Below are 27204 nucleotides of genomic sequence, written 5' to 3'. Positions count from 1 at the left end.
TAGATAAATCATAATATCCCCTCATAGAACATGCTATGAGAATAAATGGTTTGGAAAGTAGGGGACCCCTATTGATAAAACTATACTAGTTATACATAGGGAAAGAAATCTGGTATGAAAAGGCCTATAACTAGTAACACAATACAATAACAGTCTAAAAACCCACTATGTACATAACTGTCAACGACTACACAAATATATATTTCTTTATAGGATTTATTATTTAGAAAAAATATAGCTTTTTTTTTTTTGGTTGTCTATAGATAAATCATAATATCCCCTCATAGAACAGGCTATGAGAATAAATGGTTTGGAAAGTAGGGGACCCCTATTAACAAAACTATACTAGTTATACATAGGGAAATAAATCTGGTATGAAAAGGCCTATAACTAGTAACACAATACAATAACAGTCTAAAAACCCACTATGTACGTAACTGTCAACGACTACACAAATATATATTTCTTTATAGGATTTATTATTTTGAAAAAATTTAGCTTTTTTTTTGGTTGTCTATAGATAAATCATAATATCCCCTCATAGAACAGGCTATGAGAATAAATGGTTTGGAAAGTAGGGGACCCCTATTGACAAAACTATACTAGTTATACATAGGGAAAGAAATCTGGTATGAAAAGGCCTATAACTAGTAACACAATACAATACCAGTCTAAAAACCTACTATGTACATAACTGTCAACGACTACACAAATATATATTTCTTTATAGGATTTATTATTTTGAAAAAATAAAGCTTTTTTTTTGGTTGTCTATAGATAAATCATAATATCCCCTCATAGAACAGGCTATGAGAATAAATGGTTTGGAAAGTAGGGGACCCCTATTGACAAAACTATACTAGTTATACATAGGGAAAGAAATCTGGTATGAAAAGGCCTATAACTAGTAACACAATACAATACCAGTCTAAAAACCTACTATGTACATAACTGTCAACGACTACACAAATATATATTTCTTTATAGGATTTATTATTTTGAAAAAATAAAGCTTTTTTTTTGGTTGTCTATAGATAAATCATAATATCCCCTCATAGAACAGGCTATGAGAATAAATGGTTTGGAAAGTAGGGGACCCCTATTGACAAAACTATACTAGTTATACATAGGGAAAGAAATCTGGTATGAAAAGGCCTATAACTAGTAACACAATACAATAACAGTCTAAAAACCCACTATGTACATAACTGTCAACGACTACACAAATATATATTTCTTTATAGGATTTATTATTTTGAAAAAATATAGCTTTTTTTTGGTTGTCTATAGATAAATCATAATATCCCCTCATAGAACAGGCTATGAGAATAAATGGTTTGGAAAGCAGGGGACCCCTATTGACAAAACTATACTAGTTATACATAGGGAAAGAAATCTGGTATGAAAAGGCCTATAACTAGTAACACAATACAATAACAGTCTAAAAACCCACTATGTACATAACTGTCAATGACTACACAAATATATATTTCTTTATAGGATTTATTATTTTGAAAAAATATAGCTTTTTTTTTGGTTGTCTATAGATAAATCATAATATCCCCTCATAGAACAGGCTATGAGAATAAATGGTTTGGAAAGTAGGGGACGCCTATTGACAAAACTATACTAGTTATACATAGGGAAATAAATCTGGTATGAAAAGGCCTATAACTAGTAACACAATACAATAACAGTCTAAAAACCCACTATGTACGTAACTGTCAACGACTACACAAATATATATTTCTTTATGGGATTTATTATTTTGAAAAAATATAGCTTTTTTTATAGTTGTCTATAGATAAATCATAATATCCCCTCATAGAACAGGCTATGAGAATAAATGGTTTGGAAAGTAGGGGACCCCTATTGACAAAACTATACTAGTTATACATAGGGAAAGAAATCTGGTATGAAAAGGCCTATAACTAGTAACACAATACAATAACAGTCTAAAAACCCACTATGTACATAACTGTCAACGACTACACAAATATATATTTCTTTATAGGATTTATTATTTTGAAAAAATATAGCTTTTTTTTTGGTTGTCTATAGATAAATCATAATATCCCCTCATAGAACAGGCTATGAGAATAAATGGTTTGGAAAGTAGGGGACCCCTATTGACAAAACTATACTAGTTATACATAGGGAAAGAAATCTGGTATGAAAAGGCCTATAACTAGTAACACAATACAATAACAGTCTAAAAACCCACTATGTACATAACTGTCAACGACTACACAAATATATATTTCTTTATAGGATTTATTATTTTGAAAAAATATAGCTTTTTTTTTGGTTGTCTATAGATAAATCATAATATCCCCTCATAGAACAGGCTATGAGAATAAATGGTTTGGAAAGTAGGGGACCCCTATTGACAAAACTATACTAGTTATACATAGGGAAAGAAATCTGGTATGAAAAGGCCTATAACTAGTAACACAATAAAATACCAGTCTAAAAACCCACTATGTACATAACTGTCAACGACTACACAAATATATATTTCTTTATAGGATTTATTATTTTGAAAAAATATAGCTTTTTTTTGGTTGTCTATAGATAAATCATAATATCCCCTCATAGAACAGGCTATGAGAATAAATGGTTTGGAAAGTAGGGGACCCCTATTGATAAAACTATACTAGTTATACATAGGGAAAGAAATCTGGTATGAAAAGGCCTATAACTAGTAACACAATACAATAACAGTCTAAAAACCCACTATGTACATAACTGTCAACGACTACACAAATATATATTTCTTTATAGGATTTATTATTTAGAAAAAATATAGCTTTTTTTTTTTTTGGTTGTCTATAGATAAATCATAATATCCCCTCATAGAACAGGCTATGAGAATAAATGGTTTGGAAAGTAGGGGACCCCTATTAACAAAACTATACTAGTTATACATAGGGAAAGAAATCTGGTATGAAAAGGCCTATAACTAGTAACACAATACAATAACAGTCTAAAAACCCACTATGTACATAACTGTCAATGACTACACAAATATATATTTCTTTATAGGATTTATTATTTTGAAAAAATATAGCTTTTGTTTTGGTTGTCTATAGATAAATCCTAATATCCCCTCATAGAACAGGCTATGAGAAAAAATGGTTTGGAAAGTAGGGGACCCCTATTGACAAAACTATACTAGTTATACATAGGGAAAGAAATCTGGTATGAAAAGGCCTATAACTAGTAACACAATACAATAACAGTCTAAAACCCCACTATGTACATAACTGTCAACGACTACACAAATATATATTTCTTTATAGGATTTATTATTTTGAAAAAATATAGCTTTTTTTTTGGTTGTCTATAGATAAATCATAATATCCCCTCATAGAACAGGCTATGAGAATAAATGGTTTGGAAAGTAGGGGACCCCTAGTGACAAAACTATACTAGTTATACATAGGGAAAGAAATCTGGTATGAAAAGGCCTATAACTAGTAACACACTACAATAACAGTCTAAAAACCCACTATGTACATAACTGTCAACGACTACACAAATATATATTTCTTTGTAGGATTTACTATTTTGAAAAAATATAGCTTTTTTTTTTTTTGGTTGTCTATAGATAAATCATAATATCCCCTCATAGAACAGGCTATGAGAATAAATGGTTTGGAAAGTAGGGGACCCCTATTGACAAAACTATACTAGTTATACATAGGGAAATAAATCTGGTATGAAAAGGCCTATAACTAGTAACACAATACAATAACAGTCTAAAAACCCACTATGTACGTAACTGTCAACGACTACACAAATATATATTTCTTGGAGGAGCCAAGCTCGCGTCCGCGATGGCCGCGTTTTAGCTCGGCTCCGTTAGCTTTCCTGCCTGGAACGTCTATCCTGTGTCTTATCCTGCCCCGGGAAGTATTCTTTGGTAGACTATGGAACTAAGACATTTCGCTGGCACTTACCGTCTGATCCGTCTGTTCCTAGGTGCCGCGGATCCTGAGCTGCGCCCTTGTTCGCTTCGGGGCCTCCGGAGCGGGCGGGCCTGAAACTCGTCGGCGGCGCCCGGGCGGGGTGGAGCGCTGTAGCCGGCCCTTGGTGGCGGTGTGGGCTCGGTCGGAGAGGCCGATGTGCAATTAGACCGGTGACGGCTCTCCGGGCCTGGTCCGGCGATCCTGCGGCCTGGTGTTGGGGCGCTGCCTTCCATGGACGGGGGTTGACCGTGTATGAGGCTCGTCTCCCCTTTGTTCTCCTGTCCGGCCATCTTGAGTCCCTCCGCCCGGACTCGGAGAACGGAGCCGGTGGCGTGGGGGAGCCGGCGACCCTCCTTATCCTGGTGGCCCGCCTTCCTGCCCTGCGGGTGCCTCTGCTTGTGGTCGGCTGTATCCTGTGTGACCCCGCTTGTGGCCGGACGGGGGTCAGAGATTGCCGCGGCCCCGCCGGGCTGTCAAGATGGCGGCCGGCTCCCTGTCTCTCAGCCTGGCCGAGACTGGCGACGCTGGTCCGCCGCATGGCACGTTTGCTGAATACCGTAAGGGTGAGCCTACGCTTGGCGACATTCTCGCCGCCTTGCGCTCCTGGAGTGCTTCCATGACCGCACCTATCGCTGGGCTGGATGATGATCATTTTGCCGGGCCTGCTGGCCCCCCCCCCCGGTGTGTGGGGCTTCATCGCTGCTGTGTGCTGCTGGGACTTTCCTGGAGGTCGTGGACCCAGCGGCTGCCGCTTGTTTGGGTGTACGGATACCCGCTGCCCTCAATCATCATGTGCTCTCCCCTGTGCTGGGGGTCCGCCGGCCGGGTCCCGTCCGGACCGGTCTCGTCTGATCTCCCATTCCTTTTTTGACTCGACTGGCCGAACGAAGATCCTGTGGTTGCTCCGCCGAGACGACTTTCCTCCTATTGTCGGCGGAACTGTGCCTGCATTACCTGCGGAGGTTGCCGTCTTTTCCTGTTCATCCGGGTTGAAATCGATATGACTTGTGTGGATTGACGATTGGACTCCCTGCTATTCGCCTCTGGTTCCTCATGATCTGGTTCCTTGTGCGTTGGATGCCTACGGCTTTGGATAGACGTGGACAGGGTTGAGATGAACTTGCCTCGGTGGACTATTATTTTGCGGTATGGTCGGATGATCCGTTTGTGACTGTATGACTATGTTCGATTCTCCTTCATGTTCCTGGAGCTTATCCTTGTAATTACTATCTTCCCATGGGCTCTGAGTATGTTCGGACGGGGGGGTGGGAGCTGATGGTTTTGATTATGTGGCTCCTCTCCCGTCGTTATTTCCCTATTTCCCCTTCTTCTTTTTGTCTTTGTGGTTCTTTCTTTACTTTTAACTCTTCTATATTTCGGGTTTCTGGTTAGGGCGACAGGCACGCTGCTGGGGGGGGTAGGCCATAGCCTTCTGCAGGGGTGCAGGGTGGGGTGTGCGGGGTGGGGGGGGTCTGTCATTTTGTTTTTTCCCTTTTTTCCTTTTTTGGTTCTATGGCTCTTATGTATCCCTTTTTTCGGGACGCGGTGTCTGCATGTCGGCCTCCTGGGGTGTTTTTTGCTAGCATGGGCCTTCTGGTCTCCCTGCCGTCACGGTTTACTACGCATCCATTTCTCCTGTTACCACTGGTTCCATGTGCCGGTCTATTTTTGAGTGCTTTGTTAGCCATGGGGCGCATGCTGTGATACCGCGTTCTTTCTTCCCCCCTTTTTTCCCGATGTCCTTTCCCTTTTTCCCCCTCCCTTTTTTTCTTCCCTCCCCTGGGTTGTTGTAGCGGAGGGCTCTTTGTTTTGCAAGCCTATTTTCCGTTCTGTGTATCATTGTGTGTTCTCGTAGTGGTGGGTGGGCGCTGGGCAGCGGTTGCAATTGCTTACTAATGTGGGACTCACGTTCTGCCTTTGCTAAAATGTAACTGTTCTTTTTGAATTTTCCTGTGTTCTGTATTACTGCTTGCTCGCGGCCCGCCATGGCCCTCTGGACCTTAATGATTGCCATTATTCTGCTATACCCCTTCTTCTATTATAAAATCAACCTTCTCTCATCCTGCTCGTGGTGGTTTCCCTGTGGCTTTTCGCCTTTGATTCCCGTTTGGATTACTGTGGTACCCTGCTGGAGCTTCTGTCCTGACCAATGTGCTTCTATAAGTGTGGTGGCCGGCCCGATGGGTTGTAGGCCCGTATTTGTGAGCAATTTCTGCACAATAAAGGTTTTCAAAAAAAATAAATATATATATATATATATTTCTTTATAGGATTTATTATTTTGAAAAAATATAGCTTTTTTTTTGGTTGTCTATAGATAAATCATAATATCCCCTCATAGAACAGGCTATGAGAATAAATGGTTTGGAAAGTAGGGGACCCCTATTGACAAAACTATACTAGTTATACATAGGGAAAGAAATCTGGTATGAAAAGGCCTATAACTAGTAACACAATACAATAACAGTCTAAAAACCCACTATGTACATAACTGTCAACGACTACACAAATATATATTTCTTTATAGCATTTATTATTTTGAAAAAAGATAGCTTTTTTTGGTTGTTTATAGATAAATCATAATATCCCCTCATAGAACAGGCTATGAGAATAAATGGTTTGGAAAGTAGGGGACCCCTATTGACAAAACTATACTAGTTATACATAGGGAAAGAAATCTGGTATGAAAAGGCCTATAACTAGTAACACAATACAATAACAGTCTAAAAACCCACTATGTACATAACTGTCAACGATTACACAAATATATATTTCTTTATAGGATGTATTATTTTGAAAAAATATAGCTGTTTTTTTTTGGTTGTCTATAGATAAATCATAATATCCCTTCATAGAACAGGCTATGAGAATAAATGGTTTGGAAAGTAGGGGACCCCTATTGACAACACTATACTAGTTATACATAGGGAAAGAAATCTGGTATGAAAAGGCCTATAACTAGTAACACAATACAATAACAGTCTAAAAACCCACTATGTACATAACTGTCAACGACTACACAAATATATATTTCTTTATAGGATTTATTATTTTGAAAGAATATAGCTTTTTTTTTGGTTGTCTATAGATAAATCATAATATCCCCATATAGAACAGGCTATGAGAATAAATGGTTTGGAAAGTAGGGGACCCCTATTGACAAAACTATACTAGTTATACATAGGGAAAGAAATCTGGTATGAAAAGGCCTATAACTAGTAACACAATACAATAACAGTCTAAAAACCCACTATGTACATAACTGTCAACTACTACACAAATATATATTTCTTTATAGGATTTATTATTTTGAAAAACATATAGCTTTGTTTTTTTTGGTTGTCTATAGATAAATCATAATATCCCCTCATAGAACAGGCTATGAGAATAAATGGTTTGGAAAGTAGGGGACCCCTATTGACAAAACTATACTAGTTATACATAGGGAAAGAAATCTGGTATGAAAAGGCCTATAACTAGTAACACAATACAATAACAGTCTAAAAACCCACTATGTACATAACTGTCAACGACTACACAAATATATATTTCTTTATAGGATTTATTATTTTGAAAAAATATAGCTTTTTTTTGGTTGTCTATAGATAAATCATAATATCCCCTCATAGAACAGGCTATGAGAATAAATGGCTTGGAAAGTAGGGGACCCCTATTGACAAAACTATACTAGTTATACATAGGGAAAGAAATCTGGTATGAAAAGGCCTATATCTAGTAACACAATACAATAACAGTCTAAAAACCCACTATGTACATAACTGTCAACGACTACACAAATATATATTTCTTTATAGGATTTATTATTTTGAAAAAAAATAGCTTTTTTTTTTGGTTGTCTATAGATAAATCATAATATCCCCTCATAGAACAGGCTATGAGAATAAATGGTTTGGAAAGTAGGGGACCCCTATTGAGAAAACTATACTAGTTATACATAGGGAAAGAAATCTGGTATGAAAAGGCCTATAACTAGTAACACAATACAATAACAGTCTAAAAACCCACTATGTGCATAACTGTCAACGACTACACAAATATATATTTCTTTATAGGATTCATTATTTTGAAAAAATATAGCTTTTTTTTTTGGTTGTCTATAGATAAATCATAATATCCCCTCATAGAACAGGCTATGAGAATAAATGGTTTGGAAATTAGGGGACCCCTATTGACAAAACTATACTAGTTATACATAGGGAAAGAAATCTGGTATGAAAAGGCCTATAACTAGTAACACAATACAATAACAGTCTAAAAACCCACTATGTACATAACTGTCAACGACTACACAAATATATATTTCTTTATAGGATTTATTATTTTGAAAAAATATAGCTTTTTTTTTGGGTTGTCTATAGATAAATCACAATATCCCCTCATAGAACAGGCTATGAGAATAAATGGTTTGGAAAGTAGGGGACCCCTATTGACAAAACTATACTAGTTATACATAGGGAAATAAATCTGGTATGAAAAGGCCTATAACTAGTAACACAATACAATAACAGTCTAAAAACCCACTATGTACATAACTGTCAACGACTACACAAATATATATTTCTTTATAGGATTTATTATTTTGAAAAATATAGCTTTTTGTTTGGTTGTCTATAGATAAATCATATTATCCCCTCATAGAACAGGCTATGAGAATAAATGGTTTGGAAAGTAGGGGACCCCTATTGACAAAACTATACTAGTTATACATAGGGAAAGAAATCTGGTATGAAAAGGCCTATAACTAGTAACACAATACAATAACAGTCTAAAAACCCACTATGTACATAACTGTCAACGACTACACAAATATATATTTCTTTATAGGATTTATTATTTTGAAAAAATATAGCTTTTTTTTGGTTGTCTATAGATAAATCATAATATCCCCTCATAGAACAGGCTATGAGAATAAATGGTTTGGAAAGTAGGGGACCCCTATTGAGAAAACTATACTAGTTATACATAGGGAAAGAAATCTGGTATGAAAAGGCCTATAACTAGTAACACAATACAATAACAGTCTAAAAACCCACTATGTACATAACTGTCAACGACTACACAAATATATATTTCTTTATAGGATTTATTATTTTGAAAAAATATAGCTTTTTTTTTTGGTTGTCTATAGATAAATCATAATATCCCCTCATAGAACAGGCTATGCGAATAAATGGTTTGGAAATTAGGGGACCCCTATTGACAAAACTATACTAGTTATACATAGGGAAAGAAATCTGGTGTGAAAAGGCCTATAACTAGTAACACAATACAATAACAGTCTAAAAACCCACTATGTACATAACTGTCAACGACTACACAAATATATATTTCTTTATAGGATTTATTATTTTGAAAAAATATAGCTTTTTTTTTGGTTGTCTATAGATAAATCATAATATCCCCTCATAGAACAGGCTATGAGAATAAATGGTTTGGAAAGTAGGGGACCCCTATTGATAAAACTATACTAGTTATACATAGGGAAAGAAATCTGGTATGAAAAGGCCTATAACTAGTAACACAATACAATAACAGTCTAAAAACCCACTATGTACATAACTGTCAACAACTACACAAATATATATTTCTTTATAGGATTTATTATTTTGAAAAAATATAGCTTTTTTTTGGTTGTCTATAGATAAATCATAATATCCCCTCATGGAACAGGCTATGAGAATAAATGGTTTGGAAAGTAGGGGACCCCTAGTGACAAAACTATACTAGTTATACATAGGGAAAGAAATCTGGTATGAAAAGGCCTATAACTAGTAACACAATACAATAACAGTCTAAAAACCCACTATGTACATAACTGTCAACGACTACACAAATATATATTTCTTTATAGGATTTATTATTTTGAAAAAATATAGCTTTTTTTTTTTTTTTGGTTGTCTATAGATAAATCATAATATCCCCTCATAGAACAGGCTATGAGAATAAATGGTTTGGAAAGTAGGGGACCCCTATTGACAAAACTATACTAGTTATACATAGGGAAATAAATCTGGTATGAAAAGGCCTATAACTAGTAACATAATACAATAACAGTCTAAAAACCCACTATGTACGTAACTGTCAACGACTACACAAATATATATTTCTTTATAGGATTTATTATTTTGAAAAAATATAGCTTTTTTTTTGGTTGTCTATAGATAAATCATAATATCCCCTCATAGAACAGGCTATGAGAATAAATGGTTTGGAAAGTAGGGGACCCCTATTGACAAAACTATACTAGTTATACATAGGGAAAGAAATCTGGTATGAAAAGGCCTATAACTAGTAACACAATACAATACCAGTCTAAAAACCTACTATGTACATAACTGTCAACGACTACACAAATATATATTTCTTTATAGGATTTATTATTTTGAAAAAAGTAAAGCAAATTTTTTGGTTGTCTATAGATAAATCATAATATCCCCTCATAGAACAGGCTATGAGAATAAATGGTTTGGAAAGTAGGGGACCCCTATTGACAAAACTATACTAGTTATACATAGGGAAAGAAATCTGGTATGAAAAGGCCTATAACTAGTAACACAATACAATAACAGTCTAAAAACCCACTATGTACATAACTGTCAACGACTACACAAATATATATTTCTTTATAGGATTTATTATTTTGAAAAAATATAGCTTTTTTTTGGTTGTCTATAGATAAATCATAATATCCCCTCATAGAACAGGCTATGAGAATAAATGGTTTGGAAAGTAGGGGACCCCTATTGACAAAACTATACTAGTTATACATAGGGAAAGAAATCTGGTATGAAAAGGCCTATAACTAGTAACACAATACAATAACAGTCTAAAAACCCACTATGTACATAACTGTCAATGACTACACAAATATATATTTCTTTATAGGATTTATTATTTTGAAAAAATATAGCTTTTGTTTTGGTTGTCTATAGATAAATCCTAATATCCCCTCATAGAACAGGCTATGAGAAAAAATGGTTTGGAAAGTAGGGGACCCCTATTGACAAAACTATACTAGTTATACATAGGGAAAGAAATCTGGTATGAAAAGGCCTATAACTAGTAACACAATACAATAACAGTCTAAAAACCCACTATGTACATAACTGTCAACGACTACACAAATATATATTTCTTTATAGGATTTATTATTTTGAAAAAATATAGCTTTTTTTTGGTTGTCTATAGATAAATCATAATATCCCCTCATAGAACAGGCTATGAGAATAAATGGTTTGGAAAGTAGGGGACCCCTAGTGACAAAACTATACTAGTTATACATAGGGAAAGAAATCTGGTATGAAAAGGCCTATAACTAGTAACACACTACAATAACAGTCTAAAAACCCACTATGTACATAACTGTCAACGACTACACAAATATATTTTTTTGTAGGATTTATGATTTTGAAAAAATATAGCTTTTTTTTTTTTGGTTGTCTATAGATAAATCATAATATCCCCTCATAGAACAGGCTATGAGAATAAATGGTTTGGAAAGTAGGGGACCCCTATTGACAAAACTATACTAGTTATACATAGGGAAATAAATCTGGTATGAAAAGGCCTATAACTAGTAACACAATACAATAACAGTCTAAAAACCCACTATGTACGTAACTGTCAACGACTACACAAATATATATTTCTTTATGGGATTTATTATTTTGAAAAAATATAGCTCTTTTTTTGGTTGTATATAGATAAATCATAATATCCCCTCATAGAACAGGCTATGAGAATAAATGGTTTGGAAAGTAGGGGACCCCTATTGACAAAACTATACTAGTTATACATAGGGAAAGAAATCTGGTATGAAAAGGCCTATATCTAGTAACACAATACAATAACAGTCTAAAAACCCACTATGTACATAACTGTCAACGACTACACAAATATATATTTCTTTATAGGATTTATTATTTTGAAAAAATATAGCTTTTTTTTGGTTGTCTATAGATAAATCATAATATCCCCTCATAGAACAGGCTATGAGAATAAATGGTTTGGAAAGTAGGGGACCCCTATTGACAAAACTATACTAGTTATACATAGAGAAAGAAATCAGGTATGAAAAGGCCTATAACTAGTAACACAATACAATAACAGTCTAAAAACCCACTATGTACATAACTGTCAACGACTACACAAATATATATTTCTTTATAGGATTTATTATTTTGAAAAAATATAGCTTTGTTTTTTTTGGTTGTCTATAGATAAATCATAATATCCCCTCATAGAACAGGCTATGAGAATAAATGGTTTGGAAAGTAGGGGACCCCTATTGACAAAACTATACTAGTTATACATAGGGAAAGAAATCTGGTATGAAAAGGCCTATAACTAGTAACACAATAAAATACAAGTCTAAAAACCCACTATGTACATAACTGTCAACGACTACACAAATATATATTTCTTTATAGGATTTATTATTTTGAAAAAATATAGCTTTTTTTTGGTTGTCTATAGATAAATCATAATATCCCCTCATAGAACAGGCTATGAGAATAAATGGTTTGGAAATTAGGGGACCCCCTATTGAGAAAACTATACTAGTTATACATAGGGAAAGAAATCTGGTATGAAAAGGCCTATAACTAGTAACACAATACAATAACAGTCTAAAAACCCACTATGTACATAACTGTCAACGACTACACAAATATATATTTCTTTATAGGATTTATTATTTTGAAAAAATATAGCTTTTTTTTTTGGTTGTCTATAGATAAATCATAATATCCCCTCATAGACCAGGCTATGAGAATAAATGGTTTGGAAATTAGGGGACCCCTATTGACAAAACTATACTAGTTATACATAGGGAAAGAAATCTGGTATGAAAAGGCCTATAACTAGTAACACAATACAATAACAGTCTAAAAACCCACTATGTACATAACTGTCAACGACTACACAAATATATATTTCTTTATAGGATTTATTATTTTTAAAAAATATAGCTTTTTTTTGGTTGTCTATAGATAAATCATAATATCCCCTCATAGAACAGGCTATGAGAATAAATGGTTTGGAAAGTAGGGGACCCCTATTGACAAAACTATACTAGTTATACATAGGGAAAGAAATCTGGTATGAAAAGGCCTATAACTAGTAACACAATAAAATACAAGTCTAAAAACCCACTATGTACATAACTGTCAACGACTACACAAATATATATTTCTTTATAGGATTTATTATTTTGAAAAAATATAGCTTTTTTTTGGTTGTCTATAGATAAATCATAATATCCCCTCATAGAACAGGCTATGAGAATAAATGGTTTGGAAATTAGGGGACCCCCTATTGAGAAAACTATACTAGTTATACATAGGGAAAGAAATCTGGTATGAAAAGGCCTATAACTAGTAACACAATACAATAACAGTCTAAAAACCCACTATGTACATAACTGTCAACGACTACACAAATATATATTTCTTTATAGGATTTATTATTTTGAAAAAATATAGCTTTTTTTTTGGGTTGTCTATAGATAAATCATAATATCCCCTCATAGACCAGGCTATGAGAATAAATGGTTTGGAAATTAGGGGACCCCTATTGACAAAACTATACTAGTTATACATAGGGAAAGAAATCTGGTATGAAAAGGCCTATAACTAGTAACACAATACAATAACAGTCTAAAAACCCACTATGTACATAACTGTCAACGACTACACAAATATATATTTCTTTATAGGATTTATTATTTTGAAAAAATATAGCTTTTTTTTTTTTTGGTTGTCTATAGATAAACCATAATATCCCCTCATAGAACAGGCTATGAGAATAAATGGTTTGGAAAGTAGGGGACCCCTATTGACAAAACTATACTAGTTATACATAGGGAAAGAAATCTGGTATGAAAAGGCCTATAACTAGTAACACAATACAATAACAGTCTAAAAACCCACTATGTACATAACTGTCAACGACTACACAAATATATATTTCTTTATAGGATTTATTATTTTGAAGAAATATAGCTTTTTTTTTTTGGTTGTCTATAGATAAATCATAATATCCCCTCATAGAACAGGCTATGAGAATAAATGGTTTGGAAAGTAGGGGACCCCTATTGACAAAACTATACTAGTTATACATAGGGAAATAAATCTGGTATGAAAAGGCCTATAACTAGTAACACAATACAATAACAGTCTAAAAACCCACTATGTACGTAACTGTCAACGACTACACAAATATATATTTCTTTATAGGATTTATTATTTTGAAAAAATATAGCTTTTTTTTTGGTTGTCTATAGATAAATCATAATATCCCCTCATAGAACAGGCTATGAGAATAAATGGTTTGGAAAGTAGGGGACCCCTATTGACAAAACTATACTAGTTATACATAGGGAAAGAAATCAGGTATGAAAAGGCCTATAACTAGTAACACAATAAAATACAAGTCTAAAAACCCACTATGTACATAACTGTCAACGACTACACAAATATATATTTCTTTATAGGATTTATTATTTTGAAAAAATATAGCTTTTTTTTGGTTGTCTATAGATAAATCATAATATCCCCTCATAGAACAGGCTATGAGAATAAATGGTTTGGAAAGTAGGGGACCCCTATTGACAAAACTATACTAGTTATACATAGAGAAAGAAATCAGGTATGAAAAGGCCTATAACTAGTAACACAATACAATAACAGTCTAAAAACCCACTATGTACATAACTGTCAACGACTACACAAATATATATTTCTTTATAGGATTTATTATTTTGAAAAAATATAGCTTTGTTTTTTTTGGTTGTCTATAGATAAATCATAATATCCCCTCATAGAACAGGCTATGAGAATAAATGGTTTGGAAAGTAGGGGACCCCTATTGACAAAACTATACTAGTTATACATAGGGAAAGAAATCTGGTATGAAAAGGCCTATAACTAGTAACACAATAAAATACAAGTCTAAAAACCCACTATGTACATAACTGTCAACGACTACACAAATATATATTTCTTTATAGGATTTATTATTTTGAAAAAATATAGCTTTTTTTTGGTTGTCTATAGATAAATCATAATATCCCCTCATAGAACAGGCTATGAGAATAAATGGTTTGGAAATTAGGGGACCCCCTATTGAGAAAACTATACTAGTTATACATAGGGAAAGAAATCTGGTATGAAAAGGCCTATAACTAGTAACACAATACAATAACAGTCTAAAAACCCACTATGTACATAACTGTCAACGACTACACAAATATATATTTCTTTATAGGATTTATTATTTTGAAAAAATATAGCTTTTTTTTTTGGTTGTCTATAGATAAATCATAATATCCCCTCATAGACCAGGCTATGAGAATAAATGGTTTGGAAATTAGGGGACCCCTATTGACAAAACTATACTAGTTATACATAGGGAAAGAAATCTGGTATGAAAAGGCCTATAACTAGTAACACAATACAATAACAGTCTAAAAACCCACTATGTACATAACTGTCAACGACTACACAAATATATATTTCTTTATAGGATTTATTATTTTTAAAAAATATAGCTTTTTTTTGGTTGTCTATAGATAAATCATAATATCCCCTCATAGAACAGGCTATGAGAATAAATGGTTTGGAAAGTAGGGGACCCCTATTGACAAAACTATACTAGTTATACATAGGGAAAGAAATCTGGTATGAAAAGGCCTATAACTAGTAACACAATAAAATACAAGTCTAAAAACCCACTATGTACATAACTGTCAACGACTACACAAATATATATTTCTTTATAGGATTTATTATTTTGAAAAAATATAGCTTTTTTTTGGTTGTCTATAGATAAATCATAATATCCCCTCATAGAACAGGCTATGAGAATAAATGGTTTGGAAATTAGGGGACCCCCTATTGAGAAAACTATACTAGTTATACATAGGGAAAGAAATCTGGTATGAAAAGGCCTATAACTAGTAACACAATACAATAACAGTCTAAAAACCCACTATGTACATAACTGTCAACGACTACACAAATATATATTTCTTTATAGGATTTATTATTTTGAAAAAATATAGCTTTTTTTTTGGGTTGTCTATAGATAAATCATAATATCCCCTCATAGACCAGGCTATGAGAATAAATGGTTTGGAAATTAGGGGACCCCTATTGACAAAACTATACTAGTTATACATAGGGAAAGAAATCTGGTATGAAAAGGCCTATAACTAGTAACACAATACAATAACAGTCTAAAAACCCACTATGTACATAACTGTCAACGACTACACAAATATATATTTCTTTATAGGATTTATTATTTTGAAAAAATATAGCTTTTTTTTTTTTTGGTTGTCTATAGATAAACCATAATATCCCCTCATAGAACAGGCTATGAGAATAAATGGTTTGGAAAGTAGGGGACCCCTATTGACAAAACTATACTAGTTATACATAGGGAAAGAAATCTGGTATGAAAAGGCCTATAACTAGTAACACAATACAATAACAGTCTAAAAACCCACTATGTACATAACTGTCAACGACTACACAAATATATATTTCTTTATAGGATTTATTATTTTGAAGAAATATAGCTTTTTTTTTTTGGTTGTCTATAGATAAATCATAATATCCCCTCATAGAACAGGCTATGAGAATAAATGGTTTGGAAAGTAGGGGACCCCTATTGACAAAACTATACTAGTTATACATAGGGAAATAAATCTGGTATGAAAAGGCCTATAACTAGTAACACAATACAATAACAGTCTAAAAACCCACTATGTACGTAACTGTCAACGACTACACAAATATATATTTCTTTATAGGATTTATTATTTTGAAAAAATATAGCTTTTTTTTTGGTTGTCTATAGATAAATCATAATATCCCCTCATAGAACAGGCTATGAGAATAAATGGTTTGGAAAGTAGGGGACCCCTATTGACAAAACTATACTAGTTATACATAGGGAAAGAAATCTGGTATGAAAAGGCCTATAACTAGTAACACAATACAATACCAGTCTAAAAACCTACTATGTACATAACTGTCAACGACTACACAAATATATATTTCTTTATAGGATTTATTATTTTGAAAAAATAAAGCTTTTTTTTTGGTTGTCTATAGATAAATCATAATATCCCCTCATAGAACAGGCTATGAGAATAAATGGTTTGGAAAGTAGGGGACCCCTATTGACAAAACTATACTAGTTATACATAGGGAAAGAAATCTGGTATGAAAAGGCCTATAACTAGTAACACAATACAATAACAGTCTAAAAACCCACTATGTACATAACTGTCAACGACTACACAAATATATATTTCTTTATAGGATTTATTATTTTGAAAAAATATAGCTTTTTTTTGGTTGTCTATAGATAAATCATAATATCCCCTCATAGAACAGGCTATGAGAATAAATGGTTTGGAAAGCAGGGGACCCCTATTGACAAAACTATACTAGTTATACATAGGGAAAGAAATCTGGTATGAAAAGGCCTATAACTAGTAACACAATACAATAACAGTCTAAAAACCCACTATGTACATAACTGTCAATGACTACACAAATATATATTTCTTTATAGGATTTATTATTTTGAAAAAATATAGCTTTTGTTTTGGTTGTCTATAGATAAATCATAATATCCCCTCATAGAACAGGCTATGAGAAAAAATGGTTTGGAAAGTAGGGGACCCCTATTGACAAAACTATACTAGTTATACATAGGGAAAGAAATCTGGTATGAAAAGGCCTATAACTAGTAACACAATACAATAACAGTCTAAAAACCCACTATGTACATAACTGTCAACGACTACACAAATATATATTTCTTTATAGGATTTATTATTTTGAAAAATATAGCTTTTTGTTTGGTTGTCTATAGATAAATCATATTATCCCCTCATAGAACAGGCTATGAGAATAAATGGTTTGGAAAGTAGGGGACCCCTATTGACAAAACTATACTAGTTATACATAGGGAAAGAAATCTGGTATGAAAAGGCCTATAACTAGTAACACAATACAATAACAGTCTAAAAACCCACTATGTACATAACTGTCAACGACTACACAAATATATATTTCTTTATAGGATTTATTATTTTGAAAAAATATAGCTTTTTTTTGGTTGTCTATAGATAAATCATAATATCCCCTCATAGAACAGGCTATGAGAATAAATGGTTTGGAAAGTAGGGGACCCCTATTGAGAAAACTATACTAGTTATACATAGGGAAAGAAATCTGGTATGAAAAGGCCTATAACTAGTAACACAATACAATAACAGTCTAAAAACCCACTATGTACATAACTGTCAACGACTACACAAATATATATTTCTTTATAGGATTTATTATTTTGAAAAAATATAGCTTTTTTTTTTGGTTGTCTATAGATAAATCATAATATCCCCTCATAGAACAGGCTATGCGAATAAATGGTTTGGAAATTAGGGGACCCCTATTGACAAAACTATACTAGTTATACATAGGGAAAGAAATCTGGTGTGAAAAGGCCTATAACTAGTAACACAATACAATAACAGTCTAAAAACCCACTATGTACATAACTGTCAACGACTACACAAATATATATTTCTTTATAGGATTTATTATTTTGAAAAAATATAGCTTTTTTTTTGGTTGTCTATAGATAAATCATAATATCCCCTCATAGAACAGGCTATGAGAATAAATGGTTTGGAAAGTAGGGGACCCCTATTGATAAAACTATACTAGTTATACATAGGGAAAGAAATCTGGTATGAAAAGGCCTATAACTAGTAACACAATACAATAACAGTCTAAAAACCCACTATGTACATAACTGTCAACAACTACACAAATATATATTTCTTTATAGGATTTATTATTTTGAAAAAATATAGCTTTTTTTTGGTTGTCTATAGATAAATCATAATATCCCCTCATGGAACAGGCTATGAGAATAAATGGTTTGGAAAGTAGGGGACCCCTAGTGACAAAACTATACTAGTTATACATAGGGAAAGAAATCTGGTATGAAAAGGCCTATAACTAGTAACACAATACAATAACAGTCTAAAAACCCACTATGTACATAACTGTCAACGACTACACAAATATATATTTCTTTATAGGATTTATTATTTTGAAAAAATATAGCTTTTTTTTTTTTTTTGGTTGTCTATAGATAAATCATAATATCCCCTCATAGAACAGGCTATGAGAATAAATGGTTTGGAAAGTAGGGGACCCCTATTGACAAAACTATACTAGTTATACATAGGGAAATAAATCTGGTATGAAAAGGCCTATAACTAGTAACATAATACAATAACAGTCTAAAAACCCACTATGTACGTAACTGTCAACGACTACACAAATATATATTTCTTTATAGGATTTATTATTTTGAAAAAATATAGCTTTTTTTTTGGTTGTCTATAGATAAATCATAATATCCCCTCATAGAACAGGCTATGAGAATAAATGGTTTGGAAAGTAGGGGACCCCTATTGACAAAACTATACTAGTTATACATAGGGAAAGAAATCTGGTATGAAAAGGCCTATAACTAGTAACACAATACAATACCAGTCTAAAAACCTACTATGTACATAACTGTCAACGACTACACAAATATATATTTCTTTATAGGATTTATTATTTTGAAAAAAGTAAAGCAAATTTTTTGGTTGTCTATAGATAAATCATAATATCCCCTCATAGAACAGGCTATGAGAATAAATGGTTTGGAAAGTAGGGGACCCCTATTGACAAAACTATACTAGTTATACATAGGGAAAGAAATCTGGTATGAAAAGGCCTATAACTAGTAACACAATACAATAACAGTCTAAAAACCCACTATGTACATAACTGTCAACGACTACACAAATATATATTTCTTTATAGGATTTATTATTTTGAAAAAATATAGCTTTTTTTTGGTTGTCTATAGATAAATCATAATATCCCCTCATAGAACAGGCTATGAGAATAAATGGTTTGGAAAGTAGGGGACCCCTATTGACAAAACTATACTAGTTATACATAGGGAAAGAAATCTGGTATGAAAAGGCCTATAACTAGTAACACAATACAATAACAGTCTAAAAACCCACTATGTACATAACTGTCAATGACTACACAAATATATATTTCTTTATAGGATTTATTATTTTGAAAAAATATAGCTTTTGTTTTGGTTGTCTATAGATAAATCCTAATATCCCCTCATAGAACAGGCTATGAGAAAAAATGGTTTGGAAAGTAGGGGACCCCTATTGACAAAACTATACTAGTTATACATAGGGAAAGAAATCTGGTATGAAAAGGCCTATAACTAGTAACACAATACAATAACAGTCTAAAAACCCACTATGTACATAACTGTCAACGACTACACAAATATATATTTCTTTATAGGATTTATTATTTTGAAAAAATATAGCTTTTTTTTGGTTGTCTATAGATAAATCATAATATCCCCTCATAGAACAGGCTATGAGAATAAATGGTTTGGAAAGTAGGGGACCCCTAGTGACAAAACTATACTAGTTATACATAGGGAAAGAAATCTGGTATGAAAAGGCCTATAACTAGTAACACACTACAATAACAGTCTAAAAACCCACTATGTACATAACTGTCAACGACTACACAAATATATTTTTTTGTAGGATTTATGATTTTGAAAAAATATAGCTTTTTTTTTTTTGGTTGTCTATAGATAAATCATAATATCCCCTCATAGAACAGGCTATGAGAATAAATGGTTTGGAAAGTAGGGGACCCCTATTGACAAAACTATACTAGTTATACATAGGGAAATAAATCTGGTATGAAAAGGCCTATAACTAGTAACACAATACAATAACAGTCTAAAAACCCACTATGTACGTAACTGTCAACGACTACACAAATATATATTTCTTTATGGGATTTATTATTTTGAAAAAATATAGCTCTTTTTTTGGTTGTATATAGATAAATCATAATATCCCCTCATAGAACAGGCTATGAGAATAAATGGTTTGGAAAGTAGGGGACCCCTATTGACAAAACTATACTAGTTATACATAGGGAAAGAAATCTGGTATGAAAAGGCCTATATCTAGTAACACAATACAATAACAGTCTAAAAACCCACTATGTACATAACTGTCAACGACTACACAAATATATATTTCTTTATAGGATTTATTATTTTGAAAAAATATAGCTTTTTTTTGGTTGTCTATAGATAAATCATAATATCCCCTCATAGAACAGGCTATGAGAATAAATGGTTTGGAAAGTAGGGGACCCCTATTGACAAAACTATACTAGTTATACATAGAGAAAGAAATCAGGTATGAAAAGGCCTATAACTAGTAACACAATACAATAACAGTCTAAAAACCCACTATGTACATAACTGTCAACGACTACACAAATATATATTTCTTTATAGGATTTATTATTTTGAAAAAATATAGCTTTGTTTTTTTTGGTTGTCTATAGATAAATCATAATATCCCCTCATAGAACAGGCTATGAGAATAAATGGTTTGGAAAGTAGGGGACCCCTATTGACAAAACTATACTAGTTATACATAGGGAAAGAAATCTGGTATGAAAAGGCCTATAACTAGTAACACAATAAAATACAAGTCTAAAAACCCACTATGTACATAACTGTCAACGACTACACAAATATATATTTCTTTATAGGATTTATTATTTTGAAAAAATATAGCTTTTTTTTGGTTGTCTATAGATAAATCATAATATCCCCTCATAGAACAGGCTATGAGAATAAATGGTTTGGAAATTAGGGGACCCCCTATTGAGAAAACTATACTAGTTATACATAGGGAAAGAAATCTGGTATGAAAAGGCCTATAACTAGTAACACAATACAATAACAGTCTAAAAACCCACTATGTACATAACTGTCAACGACTACACAAATATATATTTCTTTATAGGATTTATTATTTTGAAAAAATATAGCTTTTTTTTTTGGTTGTCTATAGATAAATCATAATATCCCCTCATAGACCAGGCTATGAGAATAAATGGTTTGGAAATTAGGGGACCCCTATTGACAAAACTATACTAGTTATACATAGGGAAAGAAATCTGGTATGAAAAGGCCTATAACTAGTAACACAATACAATAACAGTCTAAAAACCCACTATGTACATAACTGTCAACGACTACACAAATATATATTTCTTTATAGGATTTATTATTTTTAAAAAATATAGCTTTTTTTTGGTTGTCTATAGATAAATCATAATATCCCCTCATAGAACAGGCTATGAGAATAAATGGTTTGGAAAGTAGGGGACCCCTATTGACAAAACTATACTAGTTATACATAGGGAAAGAAATCTGGTATGAAAAGGCCTATAACTAGTAACACAATAAAATACAAGTCTAAAAACCCACTATGTACATAACTGTCAACGACTACACAAATATATATTTCTTTATAGGATTTATTATTTTGAAAAAATATAGCTTTTTTTTGGTTGTCTATAGATAAATCATAATATCCCCTCATAGAACAGGCTATGAGAATAAATGGTTTGGAAATTAGGGGACCCCCTATTGAGAAAACTATACTAGTTATACATAGGGAAAGAAATCTGGTATGAAAAGGCCTATAACTAGTAACACAATACAATAACAGTCTAAAAACCCACTATGTACATAACTGTCAACGACTACACAAATATATATTTCTTTATAGGATTTATTATTTTGAAAAAATATAGCTTTTTTTTTGGGTTGTCTATAGATAAATCATAATATCCCCTCATAGACCAGGCTATGAGAATAAATGGTTTGGAAATTAGGGGACCCCTATTGACAAAACTATACTAGTTATACATAGGGAAAGAAATCTGGTATGAAAAGGCCTATAACTAGTAACACAATACAATAACAGTCTAAAAACCCACTATGTACATAACTGTCAACGACTACACAAATATATATTTCTTTATAGGATTTATTATTTTGAAAAAATATAGCTTTTTTTTTTTTTGGTTGTCTATAGATAAACCATAATATCCCCTCATAGAACAGGCTATGAGAATAAATGGTTTGGAAAGTAGGGGACCCCTATTGACAAAACTATACTAGTTATACATAGGGAAAGAAATCTGGTATGAAAAGGCCTATAACTAGTAACACAATACAATAACAGTCTAAAAACCCACTATGTACATAACTGTCAACGACTACACAAATATATATTTCTTTATAGGATTTATTATTTTGAAGAAATATAGCTTTTTTTTTTTGGTTGTCTATAGATAAATCATAATATCCCCTCATAGAACAGGCTATGAGAATAAATGGTTTGGAAAGTAGGGGACCCCTATTGACAAAACTATACTAGTTATACATAGGGAAATAAATCTGGTATGAAAAGGCCTATAACTAGTAACACAATACAATAACAGTCTAAAAACCCACTATGTACGTAACTGTCAACGACTACACAAATATATATTTCTTTATAGGATTTATTATTTTGAAAAAATATAGCTTTTTTTTTGGTTGTCTATAGATAAATCATAATATCCCCTCATAGAACAGGCTATGAGAATAAATGGTTTGGAAAGTAGGGGACCCCTATTGACAAAACTATACTAGTTATACATAGGGAAAGAAATCAGGTATGAAAAGGCCTATAACTAGTAACACAATAAAATACAAGTCTAAAAACCCACTATGTACATAACTGTCAACGACTACACAAATATATATTTCTTTATAGGATTTATTATTTTGAAAAAATATAGCTTTTTTTTGGTTGTCTATAGATAAATCATAATATCCCCTCATAGAACAGGCTATGAGAATAAATGGTTTGGAAAGTAGGGGACCCCTATTGACAAAACTATACTAGTTATACATAGAGAAAGAAATCAGGTATGAAAAGGCCTATAACTAGTAACACAATACAATAACAGTCTAAAAACCCACTATGTACATAACTGTCAACGACTACACAAATATATATTTCTTTATAGGATTTATTATTTTGAAAAAATATAGCTTTGTTTTTTTTGGTTGTCTATAGATAAATCATAATATCCCCTCATAGAACAGGCTATGAGAATAAATGGTTTGGAAAGTAGGGGACCCCTATTGACAAAACTATACTAGTTATACATAGGGAAAGAAATCTGGTATGAAAAGGCCTATAACTAGTAACACAATAAAATACAAGTCTAAAAACCCACTATGTACATAACTGTCAACGACTACACAAATATATATTTCTTTATAGGATTTATTATTTTGAAAAAATATAGCTTTTTTTTGGTTGTCTATAGATAAATCATAATATCCCCTCATAGAACAGGCTATGAGAATAAATGGTTTGGAAATTAGGGGACCCCCTATTGAGAAAACTATACTAGTTATACATAGGGAAAGAAATCTGGTATGAAAAGGCCTATAACTAGTAACACAATACAATAACAGTCTAAAAACCCACTATGTACATAACTGTCAACGACTACACAAATATATATTTCTTTATAGGATTTATTATTTTGAAAAAATATAGCTTTTTTTTTTGGTTGTCTATAGATAAATCATAATATCCCCTCATAGACCAGGCTATGAGAATAAATGGTTTGGAAATTAGGGGACCCCTATTGACAAAACTATACTAGTTATACATAGGGAAAGAAATCTGGTATGAAAAGGCCTATAACTAGTAACACAATACAATAACAGTCTAAAAACCCACTATGTACATAACTGTCAACGACTACACAAATATATATTTCTTTATAGGATTTATTATTTTTAAAAAATATAGCTTTTTTTTGGTTGTCTATAGATAAATCATAATATCCCCTCATAGAACAGGCTATGAGAATAAATGGTTTGGAAAGTAGGGGACCCCTATTGACAAAACTATACTAGTTATACATAGGGAAAGAAATCTGGTATGAAAAGGCCTATAACTAGTAACACAATAAAATACAAGTCTAAAAACCCACTATGTACATAACTGTCAACGACTACACAAATATATATTTCTTTATAGGATTTATTATTTTGAAAAAATATAGCTTTTTTTTGGTTGTCTATAGATAAATCATAATATCCCCTCATAGAACAGGCTATGAGAATAAATGGTTTGGAAATTAGGGGACCCCCTATTGAGAAAACTATACTAGTTATACATAGGGAAAGAAATCTGGTATGAAAAGGCCTATAACTAGTAACACAATACAATAACAGTCTAAAAACCCACTATGTACATAACTGTCAACGACTACACAAATATATATTTCTTTATAGGATTTATTATTTTGAAAAAATATAGCTTTTTTTTTGGGTTGTCTATAGATAAATCATAATATCCCCTCATAGACCAGGCTATGAGAATAAATGGTTTGGAAATTAGGGGACCCCTATTGACAAAACTATACTAGTTATACATAGGGAAAGAAATCTGGTATGAAAAGGCCTATAACTAGTAACACAATACAATAACAGTCTAAAAACCCACTATGTACATAACTGTCAACGACTACACAAATATATATTTCTTTATAGGATTTATTATTTTGAAAAAATATAGCTTTTTTTTTTTTTGGTTGTCTATAGATAAACCATAATATCCCCTCATAGAACAGGCTATGAGAATAAATGGTTTGGAAAGTAGGGGACCCCTATTGACAAAACTATACTAGTTATACATAGGGAAAGAAATCTGGTATGAAAAGGCCTATAACTAGTAACACAATACAATAACAGTCTAAAAACCCACTATGTACATAACTGTCAACGACTACACAAATATATATTTCTTTATAGGATTTATTATTTTGAAGAAATATAGCTTTTTTTTTTTGGTTGTCTATAGATAAATCATAATATCCCCTCATAGAACAGGCTATGAGAATAAATGGTTTGGAAAGTAGGGGACCCCTATTGACAAAACTATACTAGTTATACATAGGGAAATAAATCTGGTATGAAAAGGCCTATAACTAGTAACACAATACAATAACAGTCTAAAAACCCACTATGTACGTAACTGTCAACGACTACACAAATATATATTTCTTTATAGGATTTATTATTTTGAAAAAATATAGCTTTTTTTTTGGTTGTCTATAGATAAATCATAATATCCCCTCATAGAACAGGCTATGAGAATAAATGGTTTGGAAAGTAGGGGACCCCTATTGACAAAACTATACTAGTTATACATAGGGAAAGAAATCTGGTATGAAAAGGCCTATAACTAGTAACACAATACAATACCAGTCTAAAAACCTACTATGTACATAACTGTCAACGACTACACAAATATATATTTCTTTATAGGATTTATTATTTTGAAAAAATAAAGCTTTTTTTTTGGTTGTCTATAGATAAATCATAATATCCCCTCATAGAACAGGCTATGAGAATAAATGGTTTGGAAAGTAGGGGACCCCTATTGACAAAACTATACTAGTTATACATAGGGAAAGAAATCTGGTATGAAAAGGCCTATAACTAGTAACACAATACAATAACAGTCTAAAAACCCACTATGTACATAACTGTCAACGACTACACAAATATATATTTCTTTATAGGATTTATTATTTTGAAAAAATATAGCTTTTTTTTGGTTGTCTATAGATAAATCATAATATCCCCTCATAGAACAGGCTATGAGAATAAATGGTTTGGAAAGCAGGGGACCCCTATTGACAAAACTATACTAGTTATACATAGGGAAAGAAATCTGGTATGAAAAGGCCTATAACTAGTAACACAATACAATAACAGTCTAAAAACCCACTATGTACATAACTGTCAATGACTACACAAATATATATTTCTTTATAGGATTTATTATTTTGAAAAAATATAGCTTTTGTTTTGGTTGTCTATAGATAAATCATAATATCCCCTCATAGAACAGGCTATGAGAAAAAATGGTTTGGAAAGTAGGGGACCCCTATTGACAAAACTATACTAGTTATACATAGGGAAAGAAATCTGGTATGAAAAGGCCTATAACTAGTAACACAATACAATAACAGTCTAAAAACCCACTATGTACATAACTGTCAACGACTACACAAATATATATTTCTTTATAGGATTTATTATTTTTAAAAAATATAGCTTTTTTTTGGTTGTCTATAGATAAATCATAATATCCCCTCATAGAACAGGCTATGAGAATAAATGGTTTGGA

The sequence above is a fragment of the Lissotriton helveticus genome, chromosome 3_2 (assembly GCF_964261635.1).
Source record: "Lissotriton helveticus chromosome 3_2, aLisHel1.1, whole genome shotgun sequence".
Lineage (NCBI taxonomy): Eukaryota > Metazoa > Chordata > Amphibia > Caudata > Salamandridae > Lissotriton > Lissotriton helveticus.
The sequence above is the reverse complement of the archived record's forward strand: the minus strand, read 5'-3'. Positions refer to the sequence as shown.